The sequence below is a fragment of the Pezoporus occidentalis genome, unplaced genomic scaffold (assembly GCF_034315485.1).
Source record: "Pezoporus occidentalis ecotype Australia unplaced genomic scaffold, CSIRO_AGI_Poc_V1 ctg108, whole genome shotgun sequence".
Lineage (NCBI taxonomy): Eukaryota > Metazoa > Chordata > Aves > Psittaciformes > Psittacidae > Pezoporus > Pezoporus occidentalis.
Genome location: NW_026912865.1, coordinates 2,398,648 through 2,420,441, shown reverse-complemented (window position 1 = coordinate 2,420,441; position 21,794 = coordinate 2,398,648). Strand labels below are relative to the sequence as shown.

The 21,794-nt window shown below is 39.5% G+C and overlaps 1 long non-coding RNA gene across 1 annotated transcript; it reads right to left on the bottom strand.

Moving 5' to 3' along the window:
* Nucleotides 1-1,957: 1,957 nt before the first annotated feature.
* LOC134165654 (uncharacterized) lies at nucleotides 1,958-11,811 on the bottom strand. Its single transcript, XR_009965603.1, has 3 exons — nucleotides 10,721-11,811; nucleotides 5,519-5,583; nucleotides 1,958-2,144 (listed from the first exon to the last, which is right to left on the bottom strand). It is a non-coding gene; the product is annotated as an uncharacterized LOC134165654 (long non-coding RNA).
* Between the last annotated feature and the right edge of the window lie 9,983 nt (nucleotides 11,812-21,794).

The window sequence follows — 21,794 nt, the reverse complement described above, 5'->3', positions numbered from 1 at the left end:
ATTTCCTACATTAGAGAAGAATGAGTTTTGTGTGACTATCAGTTCAGAGGGGGAAAAGGTGAAGTGGAGGAGCATACAATGCACAAGTATAAATTAATGTCTGGGTTTATTGTTCAAAATGCTGTAAAGAGTATGTACTACACACAGCTATTCTATTAGGGAATTATGGAAACTGAGGCTCGCAAGCAAAAATTACTTGTGTCTGAATAAAAATATATATCTTTGGGAGACATACAATATGTTTGGAACCCTGAGGGTTAATGAGAGGTAAGCTGGTGAAGGGGGGAGAGGAGATAAGGGAAATAACAGAAACTGAATAGATGAAAGAAGTGATTCAGTGGGAAGCATTGTTGATCACAGCTAGGTGTCAGAAACAAACTAGAAAAATGGGAACTGATTCAACATTGACAGGAAAATAATATATATAAAAAAAGAACTTATATCACCTACTAAAAAGAAAAAGAAAATAAGAGATAATAAAAGGCTTTCAGGTTTTCTTTGGGACATGTCAATGAAAAATAATGCAAGCAAGTACGAAAGAAAGCACTGAAATGGAATCCTCTCTGAAGGTATCTTGGGGAGAGGGGCTCATTGTCCCATCCTTTTCACATCAAGAATTTAATTTTGCATTCTCTTTGTCAGTCTTGAGATATACAATATGCAGTTATTCTACACTGGTTACTTTTTCTTTCCTTTCATCCACTTAGGTAGTCTATACTGGCAGAGGGACAGCCAGAATGGGAGAAATCTAGCCATGAATTAAATCATCCAGCTCTCCCTTGCCAATCTGATTTTTACCTACATTTTGAACTTACTCAAAGGCAAAGTGAGACCCTTTTTTTTCCTGAATACTAAAGGGAACTGCAGTTCTTCTATTTCCCTCATTTTTAATTCCTTTTATTGACATCTGTTTTTTACAGAAAAATATCTCTCTGGAGCATTCAGGTTTCATTATGCTTTTGCTACGCAGGATGCAGATATACCTTATAGAACTTGATCACTTATTTTCTGATCTTTCACTTTAGGCAACTTGAAAAAAAAGTACCAGCTTGTATTTTCCTTCTGGAGACACCTACCCTAAGATGTTATTAGCAGAACATTAAAAACCCCAAAATGCCTTTTGCTTTTTACTGCCAGGGACATTCTGGTTCCTATGTATGTATTCTGTTTACACCCATCCCCCCTGAATTCCTAAGACAGTTTCTCTTATATTAAGCTTCCTTCTGGTGCCCATAGCAACACCATCTAGTACTGAAATGTTCCTGCAGGATTTGCAGGAGTCCTTTCAAAACAAGATGCTGATTCTGCAGTTATTGCACACCCAGCTACTTATATCAGATTCATTGTCTGAGCCCTCAGTTGTGCATGGAAGGCAATTCAGCTGACCATTGACCAGCCTCAGCGTCGTTAGTGATGAAACATTAGGTATGTTCTGGTTTGTTTGGGTTTTCTCCCCACAAAAACAACCAACTTTTTTATTCTTTGTAGTTTACTTAACTGTGTGAAGAAATCGCAGAAGGTGGCAGGGTCTTGGAATTTGAGATTGTTCTTTGTTTTATTTATATTTCTTTACCTGCAAATGCACTGACATGCAAATTGGCATCTGCCTGCTGGTCGATGCTTCAGGAGCCACTTTCTGCTCTTGAAGGCAACGATGCAAAGAGGGAAAAAGTACATTTGGCTAAAAAACAGCCTGGGAGAAGTTCATGGGAAGTCCCAATGGCTAGCTCCTGCAGCCCAGGAGCTTTTAGCAGAGCTCGTTCACTGCGAGCCTGGGTCCTTTGGGACACCTGGTAGGGGTCAGAGCTGCCCATACTGAGCTGGACCTCAGCAGGCACTGCGGATACACGTGGTGAAAAGAAAGGGAAAGGCCTGTGCCATTGCCACTGCTCCTGTTCCCCTGCATGTGCTGAGACTGAGGAGATGAAAAACAGCTGTGGGAGCTGGTCTGCTTCCATGCCTTTCCCCTGCATGCTGGAGATGCCAGCAGAGTCCAGAGAGGTGGAGAAGGCTGAGGACCTACACTAAGGTGTGCTTGAAGACTCAGCCTCCTGTTCCAGGTCTTCAAGCTGAAGACGACAAATGCTGTTCCCAAGCATGAGATCCATGCCCATTATCAGTACCAGCCATTAACATGATTTTGTCTAAAAAAAAATAAATAAAAGGGAAGGATGAGGGTAGTGATTGACACTACACACTTTGTTCATTCATTCTGAACACGGCATTTCATTTAAATTCTGTGTTGTGCCACGCTGTGTGCTAGGAAATGTACCCTAGGATAATTTTAAAGCTATAAAAGTTCAGTAAATGGAGACTTCCCGGCAGGACTCAGCTATTAAATCTTTGTTGGAAAGTAGGAGCCACATCCATTAAAAAAATCATATTCTGGTGAGACTAATCACATCCTTGCACTGCTAAAGTATGCTTGTATTCAGATGTTAATCACATAAATATTCGGCAGTTATACGTTGCGTAGAACAAATGCCACAAATTGGCAACGTTAAAAAAACCCTTATCATTGAAGGTATCTTGAGAACATGGAAATATCCGGGTCATGTTCAGGGTGATGGCAGAACATTTGCCACGGTGAGGCAAGAAGAATCCCTTCCCTAGCCATCATTTAGCAAGAGAAAAGTTCACCCAAAGTGCAGCTGCTCTAACCTGTGTTGCACACAATGGCACAGCCTGAGCAGTGCTCCCTCCTCTGAGCAAGGGGGGCCTGGCCAGGCACCGTCCCCCTACCTGGGGACCATACCAACAGCACTCCAAGAGAGAGCTGGATGTTGCCAGTGGATGTAAAAAGGACATAAGGTTTGGGCATCCCTTATACAGAAGTGAACAAGGGATAAGAGCCCACCCAGTCCTGCTGGTGCTGTGAGAGATGCCTTACGTGCTGCTGGCAAGGAGTCAGATTCAGGTGTGCAGCAAGTTTATGTTCTGAAGAGAAAAAAAAGGTCTGGTAAAGGGGAGAGCTTGAAACTCCTTTGGAGGAGATGGGTCACAAATTATCCTCCCATGTGTTGCCTTTAGGAGAGTCATCCCAGAGCAGGAATAAAACTGCACAGCGTCCTAAGGTGCAGCATGGACAAAGTTACTTCCTTGCCACCTTCACACATACTGTGCAAAAGATACAATTCAGAGTAACTAAGAATTTAATTCTAACTGTAATTCTAAATTGACAGCTTGTTAAAGAAAGAAAGATTTCTTTATGAGACAAATATCCTCTTCAACTTGCAAGAACTGAATGACTTCTAACATTACTATTAGACAATCATATTTTCATCTGGTGTCATTCTTCCTACCTAACATTAAATCCCCCATTAATGGCAATTAACACCTTATTCAGCCATTGGTATGCCTGCTTGGACAAAATCAGTATCTCTGAAAATTTATTTTGTTTCAAGGATGGCAACCTGGTGAGCATATCTAGCCCATAGAATAGTTTCTTCCACTCTCCTGGGAATACTGCTTGGGCAGAGAAAATTAAAATCTGAGATAATACCATGTGTGTTGTAGGACTGGAGGGTTTCAGGAAGGAGGGAAGGACAAATTTGCAGCCCAGCTTGGATCTGGTAGGATTTCTTTGATCATTTGTCAAGAAATGCTGCATTAACATTTACAAACTCAAGAATACCAGGTTGGAATTAGAAGCGACATCCAAATGTACTGAATTGGTTGATCCCAGCTGGCACCGACAGGGCTTGATAGGAGTTCTAAACAATACAGATAAACAAAATCTAGACATTTGTTTATACACAACACAGACTATAAAAGTAATTTTTATAATTGATGTATGCTGAATCTTAGGCTTTGATTCTGTTTTGTGTTTTATTGTTTTTGTTTTGTTTTACTCTCCTTTATATCTTACTATTAGGGAGTATTTCTTTTATGCTAAGGAATCCCAATGCCACACAAATCTTTGAGGAGAAAAGAACATTTTTCTTGTCATGAGCTGTAAGCAGAAACTGCAATCTGAAAGAATTGTTTATCCTCCATTTCTTAAGAAAACTTTTCTTGTGGAGATACATTTGTCCTGCGAAGTAAACAAATCAGCCAGTTCACACCAGGCTGCATCTTCCTTGTATTTGAGATTCTGTGGTTTGCTATTTAGGTCTCAGAAAGGTCCAAGACGTAGGGCCCAATTCATCAATGCATTGATTTTGGTTTGTGCTTGCATAAAGCTGTTCACTTTGAGTTAATTTAAATTAGTATAAAAACTTTTCAGGACACATGCTGCCTCTTCCTGAATGTCTAGAAAGTCCCTGGAAAAACTCACAAAGAAATTTTTCTCAAGATAGTTTCTAATGATCATAACGAATCACATCTGTATGTAATGATCATAACAAATCACATCTGTATGTAATGATCATAACAAATCACATCTGTATGTAATGATCATAAAAAAATCACATCTGTGAAGGCAATGGATATTTAAACAAACAAAAAAAAAAGAAAAAAGAAAAGAAAAAAAGAACAAACGAGCAAAAAGAAGAAATACCAAGTGCAAGAATTATTTAATTTGAGAGCCCAGCAACTCAGGCTTGTCAGGTTGTTTTCAATGTTAAACCTTGCCCCAGATCTTAATCCAGACTGGTAGCCTGTGCCTTAGCCCTCCTTTTAGAAAACTCTTCTATTACCTGTAGGTGCCGTGAAAGAAAATCTGGGGTTTTGGCCAGTTATCGTTCCCTTTAAATTTCTCTCTGCTGATAATCAGAATCAATATTTACCAAGTTAAGAAATGCCATTCCTTGTCTGAACAATCTGTATGTTTGTAGCCAGTTACAACCCATCCTTTTGTTATCACTTTGCTCTGCTGAACAAAAGCAGGTTCTTTTCTTAAAATGATGAAAAATCAGAATTGTTGGTAGTATAAGTTATTTTTAAATAAGTAAAGGAGTAATCAGAGGTCTGACATGCAAGTTTGGAGAATGAAGCATAGTTTAATAGTAAAGATGAGTTTTCATCCGCTGAAACCACAAATGCTGTTGGATTAGTTGCTTTTAATCCCATTTAACTAAAGCTCCCCATTTCATTCTTCTAATCTTTCCTCATAAACAAATCCTTCCAGTCATGTTTTCTATCCTCCTTGGAATTCCTCTCTATTTGTCTACATATTTTGAGCATAAAGAGAGGCCCAGGGTGAATGTGGGATTCTAGGAGGGACTCCGTCAGCTTTGTGCTAAATCCGTAATTAAAAAGGGTTAAAGTTAATATATTTAAGCTACAACAACGAATCCACTTGATCACACATGACAACAGAAGCATTTATAATTATAATGATTGTCTTACCTCTCAAATGGTCAGACTTAGAGTGTTTAATCTGCACAGATTTGTTTTCTGTAATGAAGATATTAAGGATATTTCCAAGGCAGTGCAAATTTTGCTTGAGTTGGGGAAAGAGAATTATTTTTTAAGGGTTTCAAAATCCTATGCACTGATGATTTTGGTCTGCAAATAACAACCTCTCTCTTCTCCGCCTTCACTTTAACACTGATCTTTCTGTGTAGCAAGACCATACCTTACAGCGGTAGCCTCTTTACGCAGGCACAGAGCATGCAGGACGATGCACAGTAGCAACAGCAGCTGCAAATAATATTTTGGAAACATTTTGGTGCACTTTTACTGGAATGCTTAAATAACACAGTGGAAATGAAGAAAACCCACATGCTCATTCCATCAAGAATTAACTGAATGCAAACAGAGTTTGCCTGTGTAAATTTTATGATTTAAATGTCCCCCAAACTATGCCAAAAAAACAGCTGCATACAGGAACCCCCCCAAAGCTGTTGTCTGCAAGGGTGTAGTGTTAGACTCTGAGACACCACAGGTCATGATTATACAACCCTAATCTCTTTGGTTTATTACCTTTCTGACCTGTAACCAAAGCTGAATATATTTTTAAAGTCAAGAACACTATCCATGCAACTTGTTTATTAAAAAGGAGCATAGCCCCCATTCCAATTACATTCTACTTTTTGACAAGCTGTCAATAAACTTGCTCCTTCTGTTACCACCAATGAGCATGAACATACCACTTCAGAACCCCTCTCTTACATTGGGACCCCAACAGGGTAATGACAGTTCCCACCTTACAAAAAGTCTCAGATGTGAAAAGCTTCCCGTGGGCACAAGTTCTCAGTACTTTGTATTGTCAGATTCACAGGCACAAGGTTCAGAAAGTTTAGGGTTTGGGGTTATTTTTTCCTTGCCAGTTATGCTGTGGAATTAATCCAAACTGGCTAACTTGTGAAAATAAATTGTGTTCTCTCTGAAGACTAATTTAGCGGTACAAAGCTCATATGCTTGTGTACATTCCTCCCCCCCCCCCCACCTGCATAAGTACACACACACACATTTACATGAGTAGATTAACTGCATCTAAAAATCAATTACTTATCTGTATGCACACGTGTTATTAAGATTTATGAAGACTATGCATAGATTTAACTACACGTTCTACTTATATTTTTAAAAATTTGGATCAAAGTATGGTCCTGATGCTCTTTATCCCTCTACTATTTACCTACACACCATGAGCATGTGATATTCATTTGTATATGGTATATGCAAGTGTCAGAGAGAAAATGTATGTAGGTATATCTGTCTATATATCTGTATATGGCCATCATGCATTATTTATAAAATGAGTTTATTGCATATACAAACAATAATTATTCTAAACATGCAATTATATATCCATATTTGTGTGTCTATATAGATTTTTTTGTCCTTAATGGAAAACTTGAACTGCAAGCAGCCATGTCAGAACTCAGATGGTTAACATTCACTTCTTGCTGTTTTATTGCATATTACTGTGCGCTCCTGAGCAGCAGGAGCAGATTCAGGCAATTACAATCAAGTCAGGGCACACGCCGTGGCTGAGCAACACGATCATGATGAGGATACTGATGAGGCACTTATCGAAAACCCCACATCATCCACACTCATCAGCCACAACATGTCACCCCAAATGAGGCATCAGCTGCCTTCAAATGGCTCATTGCACACTGTTTACAGCTTTCTTTGGACCCACTTTTGATTTTGCGGTCAGGACTTAGTTCAAACAGCAGCTGACTGGCACTGGCAAGCCTCGGGATTCAGCAGAGATGACTTCCAGGAGTCAGGAGTGTTTTGACACGAGGCCTGACCGACACAGAGAAAAGGTCCCAGCTCAGTTCCCCCCAAACACTGGTCCCTCTGAGAGGAGAGGGGAGTTATGTCGGGCAAGGAGGGGCAGTGCGAGAGAGGGGGAAAGCAAACAAACAGTCCCACGGCACTGTCTGATATTTTTTATTTCCTGCCTCCATCCTAACGAGTGGCCAGCGACAGGAATTCAGGCAGAAACAATTTGGACCAGATTCCTGTCATTTCTGGGACCCCTAAAGCCACTTTGACAATGTAAAATGGTCCTTAAAGTGGGGATGTAAATTATGGGTTCTCTATTCAAATTTGTCTTTTTGTGGGAATTGCACTAAACTGGGCACAAAACTTTTCCTGGGCCTCAGACCTTTCCCCATTATTTACTGGGATTCAGGAAGACTTTTCTTGCCTATTTAGTTCTTTCTGCAAAAAGAAGGCAAACAAGAAAGAATCAACGAGGAAGGGTGAGGATACACGGGTAGATCCTAGAGATCAGCCTTCTGCTTGAGTGGGGGTCAGGGAAGACCCAAAAAGGAACAACTCCAAATTAGGGAGACTGAGAGAGACTCCCTCCAGCCCAGCTGATTGGCACTTGAAAGAGGAGTTTAGAGACTCACTGGAGTTGGAAACACCACATCCAGACCCTTGCCTATATCAAGTGGAGTGAGCACTCTGAGGTGGAGATTGGTTACTCCTGAAGAACACAGCCCTGGGCTAAACTAGAGCTGAGACGCTTTCTCCTGCCACCACTGCCTAGAAACACATATTTCTGCTGCACAGATTAAAACTAATTTGTTTTGACAAATAAGAGATTTTTCTGATGAGAAAGTGCTGCATCATGGAGTCCCTGACACTCTGCCAAAGAAAGGTGAAAGGACCTTAGGGTGAACAGAAATCTAGTCCTTGAACTTCAGACATTAGTTGATGCAAACATATACTAATCAATTACTGTCAGTTAGTGTCATTTTATGTGACAGACTTGAAAAAAATGAAGCTATTTTACTTCACCACTCTTTCTCTTCTATCATAAATATATATATAAATTTATATATGTAAAAATAATTTATTAATTTATGGCAATGACAAATATCAAAATTCCCAGATAATTGGCTTCTATACCAATTAAAAATCTTATTTTACAAATAGACCAGCCTATGAACTGAAAGCTGAAGTTATTCACCCAGTTTTAGACGGCCAGCTCAGGCCTCTGAAGTAAATCATTAGACAATACTTCCTGTTCTGATGATTGTTCAATTAAGATGTGGGAATATACCTATATATAGTTACCTTTATGGTTGCTGTCTGCAGCCTGCGCTGTCTGCCTCAATAGTTTTCAAATTCCAGAACGCAGCACGCTCCCTCCGGATGCCAAATTGTAACAGCATACTGCATCATGAAAACATCTGAAGCAAAAATAGAGGATCCATGCAGGTTTCCCTACATTTGTACATACATCTTAGAGCTGTTTTCCTTGCTGCTTTCATTTCTAACCTGTGTTGAAACACGTTTTTTTTCTCTTAGGGACAGATTCTTCCTACTGCTCACAAAGATTTTATTTAAAGTTAGAGGAAAAACCATTTTCCAAAAAGGCAAAATAGGTGGTCCCAGGAGAGACAGAAATTAGTTTGTACAATCTGTTTATTAGTCTTATTTACTAAAACATTTTCTTTTTTTTTTTTCATTCCCAGTAATAGAAAATGTTCTTAGGCAAATCCTAAACCCGTTAATTTCCTCAGAATAGCTTAAACTTATTGGTAGGACTCCTATCATGCTATCTTCTCTGTGGTGCTCAGCAATATAAGCAGGGGGAGGAGGTAAGGAGTGTGCATGCATTAGGATGGCACAGCATAAAATCCCTCAAAACTGCTTGACCGAAATAAAATTGAGCTACTCGTGCACAGCGCTGCAAAGACACGAAACTCTGTGTGAATGATGCTAGATAAGAACTGAAGCACCGGTGGTAAAGCATCCTAATTACAAACCTGCGGTGCAGGCAGAATAATGGACAGAGTGGCAGCTCTGGTGGCTGTGTAAAAAGGAGTGGAAGTTTGCATTTTTGTGGCTGTATCTTGAATTGAAGTGTGTGTGTGTATGTGTGTGAGAGGGAGGAGGTGGGAAGGGGGGAGAGAGAGAGAGAGTAAAGAACTGTTTTTGGGTCATCATCTTACGCTCTTTGTGATGCACATTCTAATTTAGGCAAAAGGGATGCATCTTTCAAATGCAGATCATGTTTGCATTAGAAGAGCAATGAGAACACTTGTCACTTTCAGAACATTTATGTGCTAGAAGTACTGTTAGCAGAAGAGCAGTTTAGATAAATTCAAGACTTTTTTTTGCTGATCACAAACATTAAGCTTCACACCTGAAACCCTCAACCCCCTGCTGTGCTCTAATCCTAGCACCATTCACCCTTAGAGACTCAAAGTGCTGTGCCACTGCTCTCAAACATTTGATTGCCCTTACTTTGAATGCCACCACCTGCAAAAATGCCTTTTTATTCCCTTTGAGCCTCTTGAGAAGGAAGTAAAAATGATAATTCATGACAAACATTAATTAATTGTTTACAAGATGATCTTTTCTTTTTCTAACTTCTGTTCAGCAGACATGTTGAGCTGCAAGACTCCACGCTTGATGCCAGAGCTTGTCAAGAGGTCTGCATTGTTGTTTATCACTCAGGCATAGGATAGACTGCAGGTCATTGTTTCTGCAGTTCAAGTAGGACTGTCTAGCTCTTGTTTGAAGAATGGAAGTGCCATGCATGAGTTCCCCAGTATAAAAGAACTACCGGTTCTAAGAAGGAACAGGGATTTAGCTTCTAATGCAAAGTAAATAAACATTTTTCACCATCTCTTGCTCCATGTGATTTTGGAAAGGTCAAGAGATGCCATTACAGTATTTTAAAAGCTCCAAATTATGTTTAAATAACATATCACTAAACTCAGAGAAATCTTATCAGAATTTAAGAACCTATTGTCGTTGTTTTAGTTCTTGAATTCATCATCAGAGCAAGACGTATTTTGAAAGGAATGTGCTGTTGTTAGGACGGCTGAGATTCACTCAAGGCTTGGGCTCAGCTTCTCTGAAAAGCTAAAGTGTAACACACAACACCCCCACACCCCCCAAAAATGCAGACATGATTTAACTGTCTACTTGAATTCAAGAATTAATTCTACCAGAGATGTTACACCATGCTAGCAAGTGACCCACATATCCCAGTAAGAGTCTAAAAGAGAAAAATGCACTCAATTTTAAAACAACACCATCAAAACATTGGGCAGCAAAATTTAGCTCTCCACATTACACTTAGGCAGCTGAAGGTAAGCAAACAGGTTTGCAGAGAAGATAAGCTGCTGCAACCTGGATGAAATAATTAGAAACTGTGGTGAACAGCATCTTTGCAAATCAGACTTCTTATTTACTCATTCATTTTTTAACACATATAAACATATTTTTATTTACACAGATGTAAGCAGACATGTGTTGGACACATTGCTCTGTTCCTCTTGTAACAAAACAATTCTGAGAACTTTAAACCACACCAAAAGTCTGGAAAAAAGGTAAAGAGAGTGAAAGGTCTTACTTGTAGGAAGTGTACAGTAATACAGCTTCTTGCAGAACTCTGGTTTCCACGTTCCAAATTAGGAGCCCTTAGATCACGGCTGGAAGGGTAAAAATCAATGCTATATTTTCTGAGTCAATACTACAGGTTGCACTTAACAGACATGGAGACTAATAAGGTATGCAGAAGGAGTAAAAGCAGTGCACAAAAAATTCAGGCCTTCATCTTGGCGACGATCCAGCACAATGATGTTTCAACCAGATTTGAAAAAAAAAAAAAATCAATAACATCTGTGGTATAATGGTTAATTAAAGAAGCTCTTCAGCAAAGCTCAAGATGAGAGGCTCGGCCTGAAATTCAGACAGCTGAAGCTTGATTATCAGGAAAGAATGCTTTTTTAGCTGTGAGTGGATAGGCCAAAAGCTGCAATGTGTGGAAACGGGGAAAAAATTGCTTTTATTTTAACTTTCTTTAAGTAATCAATACATGGTTTTCACCTGCATTAGGAGCTGTTTCAAGCAAAAGCCTCTTTCTATACATCTGTATAAATATAATCCACTCCCTTTGGAATCCATAGATTTAAGAACAACAGCAACGATAAACAGTTTGCCTGCCTGCTCTTAATTCACAAATTCTCCACTTTCCCTCCCCACCCCCAGCACCTCTGGCTGTGCCTTATGTGCAAAACCCATCCCGTGGCAAATCCCTCCAGCTACATTCTCTTCTTATTTAGTTTAATTTTTAAGACCTAAGCCTTTCAAGACTGAGCCTGAAAGAAATTAATCAAAAATTGAATGTTAAAGAATAATAATATCTCCAGTAACCAGACAATTCTACCATCAGCCTCTGCACCTTTTTATCTGGTTCTTTCTATTCTTTCGTCACCTCTATCTAAAATATATATGCACAGATTTACAGCCAGAAGGGACTATCTTGATACCTTGCATAACACGAGACAGAGGTTTCCAGCTGGTAATTCCTGTGCATTGTCTATATTCTAAGGATGAGCAGAAAGATACATAGTTAAAAAAAAAAATAATTAAAATAAAATCCTGATTTAGAGATTTCAAATGACAGAAAATCCACTCCATCTCTTGGCAAGTTGTTCTGAAAGTTAATTAGCATCACCATAAAACTGCCTTATTTTTAGTTTGATTTTTTTTCTACCTACTTGTGTCTTGGTCTGCAAAGTTCAAGAGCCCTGGGCTATCAGAAATCATTTCTCTGTAGAAATTACAGACCATGGTCAAGCCTGCTCTTCATCTTCTTCTGGATAAACTGAAAAAGATGGCACCCCTTTACCTTCTTACTGTGGACAGACTTTCTTACTGTAGACAGATTTCTCAGATTTTTTTCTTGTAACTTTTCTATGTCAGTGTGCTTTTCAAGAGCAGGTAGACAAACACAAGCTCTTCTTCCAGTAGCAATCCCAGTAGTGCTTAATATCAGACCTCTGGCATCTACTTAGTTTTCCCCTATTGATCCATCCAAAAACTTCTCAGCTGTGAACTACCACACTAGCAGCTCTATTATTTTTAGCCCAAATTATTTCAACCCTTTTCTCCAAAATGCATGTCTCTGCCTTAAAAAAAAGAGCAACATTCTTTATTCCAGAAAATGAAAATACCTGGTATTCAACCATGTTATAACAAATCTTGTTAGCAAAAGAACAGCTCTGCAAGTACAACAATCCTTTCATTCTGCAATGCTAAGAGAAACATCTCCCACATATTACAACTGTCAGGACCTAACACTTTCTATTTTCCAGGAAATTCTAAAAAGGAATTCAAACAGATGGCAAACATTTTTTAAGTTAGTCAGAAAATTAAGTTTCAGGTAGAAAGTTTTTTCTGGGTAATCAATTATTTATTTAAATAATTTGAACATTTAATTCAATTTGTTATTTTAAAATTAATATTGCTTCTGTTTACATATTGCTTCTTAAAACACACACAAAAATTAATTATCAAAACCTGTTCCAAAACGTTAAAATAAGATTTTCCAACACTAGCACAGTGTTTCCTTTCTTTTTTCCTGGGTGCAATCTCTTGAAAGCATTACTTTTTCCAGACTTTACAAATCAAACGTAAACAAAAAAAAAAGATTATAAAAACCAATTTAACTCACACTAACGGACATGTAAGTAGGCAGCTCTTTCTTTTTAAGCTGTAAGGCACAAAATAGCAGCAGAAATAAAATCAGTTGTTTCTCGAACTCAGAATTTTCAGGGCAGGGCTTCCAAAAGCAATTGGGGTTGATTTACTTACACTTCCATTTAAATCAATGTTAGCTTTATGTCTGTTTTCAAAGGGAGCAGACCTAAGTCAAGAGAAAGTGCAAAGTAAACTCCTGCCCCCTCAAACTTTCTGTCAGAATTCTTCAGATTCCTTTGGAGTTCAAGTGGAATTTTCCTCAGCAAACAACATACCCAGTGCAAAGATCTTTTATGTCATCAGCATTGAAGAAACGAAAACATCAGCAAGTACATATTTGGAAATATAACCGTGATCACAGTCAAACCCAAAGGAGACAGATACCTTTAAGAAATAGCACCTGACTTAGTCCATGTCAGACTGTCTCCATCGGTGCCTTTTGTAGTATGCATTTTTTTTTCCAAATTAAGTTTTATCTGATATTCATACATAATATCCAAGAAACACACATTCACTTTTTTTTTTTTTTTTTGACAAGAAAGGTTCCCCATCCCTCAGAGCTGTGTTGCAGCCCTTCAGTGTTAACTGTTCTCTGCCATGATTGCAAGCTCCTGCAGGCACTGGATCATTTCCAGTTACTCTGTCTTACTCAAGGTGAGAAGAGCACTGGTGAATCCTCCTTGTTCTCCCACAGCATCCAGCAGAGCCAAACACTTCACTAATAAAATATTTCTGCCTGCAGACCTCCTCACATGAATTGACAGCTCTTCACTCTACAGTACCCCCCAGTGAGATCCCTTGCAAGGGTCCTCTGAACAGGCAGAGTCTGCCAAGCTATGACACACTAAAAATGGTGTAATTTTTAAACCCAGCCTTAATAATGAACTGGCATCCAGCTAGGTCCATCAGCCCTACCTCCCACAGTTCCATTTAGGTCATTGAGTAGGTCATTATTATTTGGCATGTGTCATGCATACTCATTCTTCTAGGGAGAATTCCTCAAAGAGAGGACCAGGCCCTTCATCCAGATGAATGATGGCTATAAAGGCTGCGAGAGCAGGCAATGGAGTTAGCACTGGACTAAGGGTTTGAGGCAGTCACATTGGCATTGGTCATGACAATAATGCTCTCTGAATCATCTAAGAGGCCCAGGAGCCAGACACCTGGGATGGCATGAAGATTTTATGTCATCCACATATACTAATGAACATCAAGAGATAACCTTGAACTTCCCTGACCTTTGCGAAGTCTCTAGCAGCACCTCAACATCAGGCTGCCTTTCGTCTCCTTTCCCTAAGAACATACACACTAGGAAACAAGCAGACCACAAATGCACTTCACACACTGTAGCCCACAAAAGAGATGCCAAATGTATCTTTAAGTCACCACAGAGCATCTAACTTCTCTGAGACAGAAGAGTAACTCAAAATGTGCATTGCAGTAGTTGCCCCAGCCTGCAGGCAGAGCATACTCTGCTACTTGCCTTGGTCTGAGAAAAGAGAGGTTTGTGTTTTCTCTTCCTTCTTTAGACTGAATAAAGAAGCCATGATAGATGTTTGCATCAAAAGAGGAAACAACTGGCATTGGATGGTCGGATGAAATTCCAATGTGTTACTGGTTTTGATGTTTTAGCTCTGTATTCTTAGGGAAAGTGTGCCAAAGGAACACTTCTGATCTGAATTAATGAGAGAGGTAAATTTCAGAACTAAACTCTGCAGTTCAGCCTCTGAACTCTAACTAGCAAAACAAGATTCAGCACAAGATCCTCCCACACTGCTTCAAATATGCACACATGGGTATGCACACACTTGCAAAGTCTGAGGCAACAGAGCAGCTGGCAAAATCAGAAATTAACAGCCAAACTGCATTCCAAAAGAGCTCTTGCTCAACAGCCTCTCCTTAAAAGTCTAAGAGCCACATGCCTCCCTGATAAAAGATACCTCATTTCTGTCTGTTGTTTCTGTATCTCTGTTTTGAACTCTGCAAGTTTTCACGCTTCAGTGTTTTGGAGAGCACTGTATGAACTGCAGTGAAAAATGACAGGTAAAAGCTGATAGAGGTGTTAATAGGATCTACCAGGGTCAGAGAGGCAGGGAGGTAATGGGTCTCTTTATACAAATGCATCCAAAAAGCAGAGGTTTCTGTTTAAAGAATGAGCTGCTTTTAATTTTGCCTGATTCATCTACGTCCTGATTCATATATCCAGATTGATGATGTCACCCCCATCAGTGCAGAAGAAACACAGAGCAAGAGGCAGACCTCTGCTATCTTTGCAGAAATCCAGAGCAAGTCTGTTGACTTCTGGGAGTTACTCTGGGTTTACAGTGAAATAAATGAGAGCAGAATCTAGCCCATGAAAGCATAAATTCAGCTGTTATCAGGCACAGTCTTAGAATTCACTATTAATATCTACACTGAGAGCTATTCTGATTACAATTGCAAAATAATATTTTATATCCACTTTTACTATCTTATTCAAATACAGGAAATGAGTCAATCTTCAGAGAACAGAAAGACCAGTCAAAGGAACTGGAGAGTCAAATAATTCAGCATCCAACTTTGAAGTGAAGGAAAGGAAAACTGATTCCTGCAAATAGCCTGCAAGTGGGTCTGTTAACATATTGCTAAAGGTCATACCCACAGACTCGCTCGGCTGGTGGTTTCAGTTGTTGTCTCCAAAGCACACACAATCATGTGGATGCCCCACTTCACTAAATGCAGAATGGGCATAAACACTGGTGAGCAAAAAATGACCACCAAAATCTTCCTACAATAATTCATTGTGAAGTAACTTGGTATTCTCTAGATGAAGAAAAGTGAGTATGGTACCTTCAACCTGCATCATAAGCATTTCTATTCAATGTTAATTATAGCTCTCTTAAATTTGGGAGTTTTGAGTACTAGTATGTTTTGTATAGTTCCCACTTAAAGATGCACTTTTTTATAAAATACAGCTAGACCCAACTCACTTGCTTTTCACTATAAACAAAGTGTTAAAAATAGAAACCAAACCACTTGGCCTTCCCTAGTGCAAAGGCTTGAGCCGGCTCTGCTCTTGGAGCTCAGACTCTCTTTTTCTTTAATGGTGTTTTACAGACATGGCTCAAGCAAGAGGCAGCAACTAGTTCTACTTTTACCCCTTATTTTTCATTGAAAGCCCATGCTTTCTAATGCTTTTAAGAAATCCAATTCTTCATACTTACATCATGTGCTACTTTTCACTGATACGTGAGTGAAGCCCTGGAGGTAAAAGCAGGCTTAAGGGAAGGCTGTACAAGTCTGTCCAGGACTTTGCATGAGTGCTGGTTCACTATGTGCCAGTAGTGCTACCAAGAGCAGAGTTTAAACTACCTGAGAGGCTTCTATAGGACAGCCAGAGAATTAAAATAAAGGGACACAGGAGCCAGGAAGTGACGACGTCTAAGGAATCATCAGGAAATAACCCTAATAAGGTCTTAGCTGAGGACCCAGGAGCTGTGAGAAAGAGCTCTTGTTCTAGGTCTTCATTCAGAAATTGCCACAACAAGGAAAAATACAGGTTTCTTTAGCTGGTAACTTGCCATTTTATTTACTTCCAATTACTGCCCTGGACATTGCCCAGGAAGTCAAATATTGTGCCTGTCCTTTAAAAGAGCAGTGCTCCTGACCAGTGGGCTGAGAAGAACCTTGCTGTGATTGCCTCTCTGGTCAGGCACAGGAGAAGTGCTCCTGAGAGGGAGGGAGCAGCAGATCCTGTGGATCTGGAGCAAGGGTAGTTACACAGCTGGGAGCTTTCCATCGGAAAGAGGGGACAGAGTCTGAAAGGGTAGTCTCTATGGGAGACAATTTGAGTTAAAGATCTTCCCTAATGGATAGAAACATCATTTCTAACATTTAATTCTGTATATTTTAAGTTACTGTCATAGGGAACCTTAACAGGGAGCAAAGAAAATCTTTGAAAAAGAAAAATTGTAAATTACTTGGCTGATTCCTTCTAAACAGCAATGGTGCAGTCTAAGTATTTGGTATGTTAATTGTTGTCAAATGCCATCAAACTCCAGTTATTGAAGTTTATTTTTTCTCAATGAACCCAGGTTACCAAGATCATGCTAATTACAGAGTTCTGCTGGTGCCTGAAATCATTGTATGGTCAATGAAACATAGGCTTCCTTTATCTTCTTAAAAAAAAAAATAAATTATATTCAATCTGTTTTTTGTAATTTGAGCCTCATCGACAATAAGAGTAGACTGCTTTCCTGCTCCATAGGTACAGAAAAGCCCATACAGACTTGAAGCAGTTGCAGTCCTCCAGCAGAATTAGAATCGTGATTCCACAGGATGGGGGAAAAGGGAGACAGGGCATTGCACAGACCACAGCGGTGAGCATGCACATCCTCTTTGCCCTCTGGTACCACAGGGCACACCGGAAAGTTAAAAGGAGTGATATCACAGAAGGGTTGAAACTCAAATGGCTTCAACTGGAGGAGAGAGGTTTAAAGTGAAAGTTAACTTGAATTAACTGAAGAGAGAGGTTTAAAGTGAATGCATTAAGCTACATTAAACCCCTCTCTACTCTCGTCTTTTTGTCGTAAAGAAGTATTATCTGTTCTTTTTCCGTTTTAAATTAGATTGTCCAATAAAAAATATTGCTTCTTCCTAAAAGCCTTCCCTGCCTTATTCACTTCAGGCCTAAGACTCTTTTGGTTGTTAATGAATTAGCTCTTGTGTACCCATATCAAGGCAATGGTGAAAAAAATCACTTTATGACAATATAGGACTATATCATATCCTAATATCATATCATAACCACATCATATCATATCATAATAGATAAGTATTTCAAACCGTGTATCTGTTTGGCTAAATTAAACCTTAGTTTGTAATAGAATTTAATAGCACACTGATTAACTATTCCATAAAGCTGAACCCACAGACTGTGTTGCAGGTGAATTAAGATAAATACCCACACAAATGTGACCTGGTGGCACAGAGCGTTGTCAGTGTCAGTACTATCTGGTTCTGGGGGAGGGAGTACACTCACAGAGCATCTCATTCCTCTGTCTCTCTGTGCGTGAGTGATCTTCAGTGAAGCATGTGTTCACCCATGCAGCTGGAGGGTTTCCATTTGTTTGCAGCAAACAACGTGATTTATTGAGCACATGTGCTCTCAGGACAGCTCAGCTCCCTGAGTTCTCCGCCTTTCATCTGCTTATGCCACAGTCCTATTGTCAAAGACTTTCTTTCTTACTAGGGTGGGTGCGAAGGTGAAGGTAATGGATCTCTGGTTTAATAAAATTTTCAAGTCTTTGTTTAAGCATGTTCTATATAGTTATGTCTTCCCTTTAAGTGTGAATGATACCTTTTCCAATTTTAATTAACAGTTCACAAGTGGATAAGCTAAATAGCCATTTAGAACTATGGAAATGTAATTGCTCCACCATCTGGTCAGCTGTAATATTTTATTATGACTATATGAAGAAACAATGTTTTTTTACCACCACTGTAAACCACCATGATGCTTTCAGAGCACAGTTATGTTGATAGAGATTCTGCCCCAGGGCCATCCTTGAACCTGAAGACCAGATTCCTAGGTGTCATGGCTGATTGCCAGGTAAAGTACTATTTATGTTTTACTTCACTTACTTTGAAGTTAATACTTACAGATGCTTTGGTTTAGTTTTGACCTTTGTTAAGCTAGCAGGAACACTGAATGAGCTACATCGTGTTTTAATTTTTTCTTATGCAGTTCTGATTACTGCTTGGTACACAAAGTAGAGGCAGAGGAAATATCATTCCAAGACCAATGTGATGTTCTTTGTATTTACACTGCTACTTCAAAGGGAAGAAAAAAATTGTCATTACCATAACAATGTGCAGTTCGTGTATCACAACTATAATAGAACTCTAGTAACTTGCCGGTTACTGCATCTTGGAAATTTAAATGTAATAACACAGTTTTGCTGCAAATGTCTGGTGGCTCTTTGGTGCTACTGTAGATAGGATCTAACTGCATTGGAAATGTATTTATTCTTTCTGAAAGGAAGGATAATAGTGCAATAATTAGGAAAATGATCTGCAGAAATGGCCTTGTTTCTTTTAAGTTGATGAATTAAGAACATGTAGATCTTATTACTAAGAGTATAAACTCTCAAATACAGTTTTGGCAGATTTGAAACTTTGATGAGGTCTTACATAAAGACAGATAGTGAAGAGATGCTGTGTACTGAAATCACTAGGTACAAAATTATGTGAAAGTCAGTAGGAATCTTACCACTGGCTTGAAGGGAATCCAGGCTTCAACTTGACCTTAAGAAGATTCAACAACTAGAACCCAGTTTGTTATAGGGAAGTGTAGTGAGGGGCAAAGAATGGGCAGCTCATCCCTGCAAACTGGAATTAGGACTGAAGCAATCAAGAAAAGGTAAATTAATTAAAACAATAGTGACTGCTACTTTGCAGCTAGAGAAAACAAGATCAGTGAAAACAGGTTAGGAGATTTTAATAAATAATAATAAAAAAAGTCCTTTAGTATTTGCCTCCTATCCCTGCCAGTTCTACGGGGGGAAGGTGCAGGGGCTGTGTGAGGGACCAGGGCTGGGATGCTGCAGTAAGGCTAGTCATAATGCAGCTTTTGCACAAGCTCCATCTGCTTGGGGAGGATGGCAGGGACTCCACTCCTCACTACCTCTGCTCATCCATCATGTCTATTCCACGAGCAGTCAGATGAGTGAGTGAAGCTGGTTTCCAATTTATCTGTGTTCTCACCCTTACATCTTCATGGTGCCGTAATACCATCTCCCATCTGCTGTGTAAACTCGCTCCTTTGCACCTTGCTCCTGTGCAATGGTTTATGTAATAATTCCCTTCCCTTATTGGCAAATTCTTACATCTTATGCAGTGAGAAATAACACCAAGAAAATATCCAACTAGGTGGCCGGAGCTACGAACTTACTTGCAGATTTTAGTTCAATGTTTGCTCACAAGCATGAAAGGGATCATCCTGTGATTTGCATGGGGAATACAGGGCTCATTCTTTTGCACTTAAGGAAAGAATCAGCAGCTTCAGAACATTTCATTTTTTTTTGTCAGCACTAACAGAAATACCAGATTTTTCTACAAGGTTATGGAACTCCACCCTAAGCCTCCCATGAAACCTGACCCTGTGCAAACAACTGGAAGTGATGCAGAACAAGAGGCCTTTGGTTATCTAGGCTCCTAATGGCCCTGTCTGTGTTAGCGTTTGAGTTTGGAGGAGCCCTGAGGTTTTGAAGAAAATCCCCCATTCTTTTCCACTTATCTTGGAGACACAGGTTCAGACCACAGGACTGCTTTGGTGTGCACTAACCGGATTCCCTCCCTTATCGCATCCATGGCTAGTCAGAGCCTCTGATGCCACTGGGGTTTGGATTTGACTGCCCCCATTTCCGATTTCTTTTTGAGGATCTTTTTTCCTTCTTGAGCAGGGCTGTCCTATGGCACAGTTGGCATCAGTTCCAATGCTGTGCACTAGAGGGCAATTACACTCGTACACGCGCTGGTTCATTACAATAGTATTCTTGCAGTAGTGCAGAATATGTCAATGCAGATATCCTCAATTACCTGCAGGATCCTGATGACTACAAATCATTCACTGCGGGCTAGCAAATGGTGCTTTTTAGTTGTCTCCATTGTATAAGATAGCTCTGCATTTTGAAAATTACCTGAATATCTTATTTTTATCCGCCAAGGAGATGAGTCTCCTTAAATAATCCTATTTTCCACTGATACCCATTTATATATTATTGCTTTATCCATCTTTTTTAACTTCAATTTAAGAATTCAGCACCAGTGATTATATGGCTGTATAGCCAGATATTGGAAAACAATTCTGAGTTCAAATTGCTGTTTTGTTGCATTACATTTCATTTAAGGTTGTATATCTTTTGGAGAGAAATATTCCCAGTTCTGCACTAAGTAAAAAGATACCTTCTGCAAGAATCTAATGTAAAATCTTTGATCTCAGTGCATTTTGCTATTTAGTTCAATATAAACACAGAAACCTCCAAATTTTGTTTTTTGTCACAACATCAAATGTTATTTTCTACAAAAATGCTTTTTTGTTTGTTTTTCTTTGTTTCTTTCTTGCTCAGACTATGTACTGCTTAGAAGGAGTTTGTGCGTCAACTGGCTTCTGATGACATTGTGACTCACTCCTTCCTAGTATTTTTTAGCCACAGCAGCTTGCAGGCAAGGTGTGATGTGAGTACCTTTAATGCCTGTCAGGAGAAACTTATGTGAAGGGAGAAACAAAAGGGGCTTTGCAAGACCTCAGCCCTTGTGTCTGGAGCTAATCCTTTCTATGGTGCAATAGTTACTTGGCAATGCTGAGGAAAGTCTTAGCACTGTGGACTTCTCTAGCTTCCAACTTCCTCACAGCCCAGAGTTCACCTCTGCAGGCCCAGCAAGACCGTTTGTAGGAGCCCACTCCTCTGGTCAGAGCAGGTTTCAGAGGAGTTGGCTGTTCAAAGAAGTGTCCCTTTTTTACTTTAACAAAATATGAAAAAGGTAAAGACTGTATCAAGTTCCCAGACTGCTGTTCTTACTGTGGCATTCCAACCTCTTCTCAGATTCAGGAGTGGTTTGCTTGCCAGCATTCCTCACATTATTTAAGACTATTGGCTTGTCTTTCCTCCAGAAAGTTGATTCACTGAATCTATAGGGCATTTCTTCTGGATAGAATGACTTTGAAGACTGAGACGGGATCCTTATTTGCAAGTGTGGTTGTTCATTCCTCTTTGGCATTCCTCTTATTGTGCATTTAGAAACACAAACCACTTCTCCCCTATCCCTTGATAACGGAGATCTCTCAGCTGTTTACAAAGAATAAGCTCCCCAGGTAAGACCAGCTTAGATTTTGCTTCAGCTAGACAGACTGGTCAGGCTGCAAGGGACACACCTGTTTATTTATGAATACATTACTTACA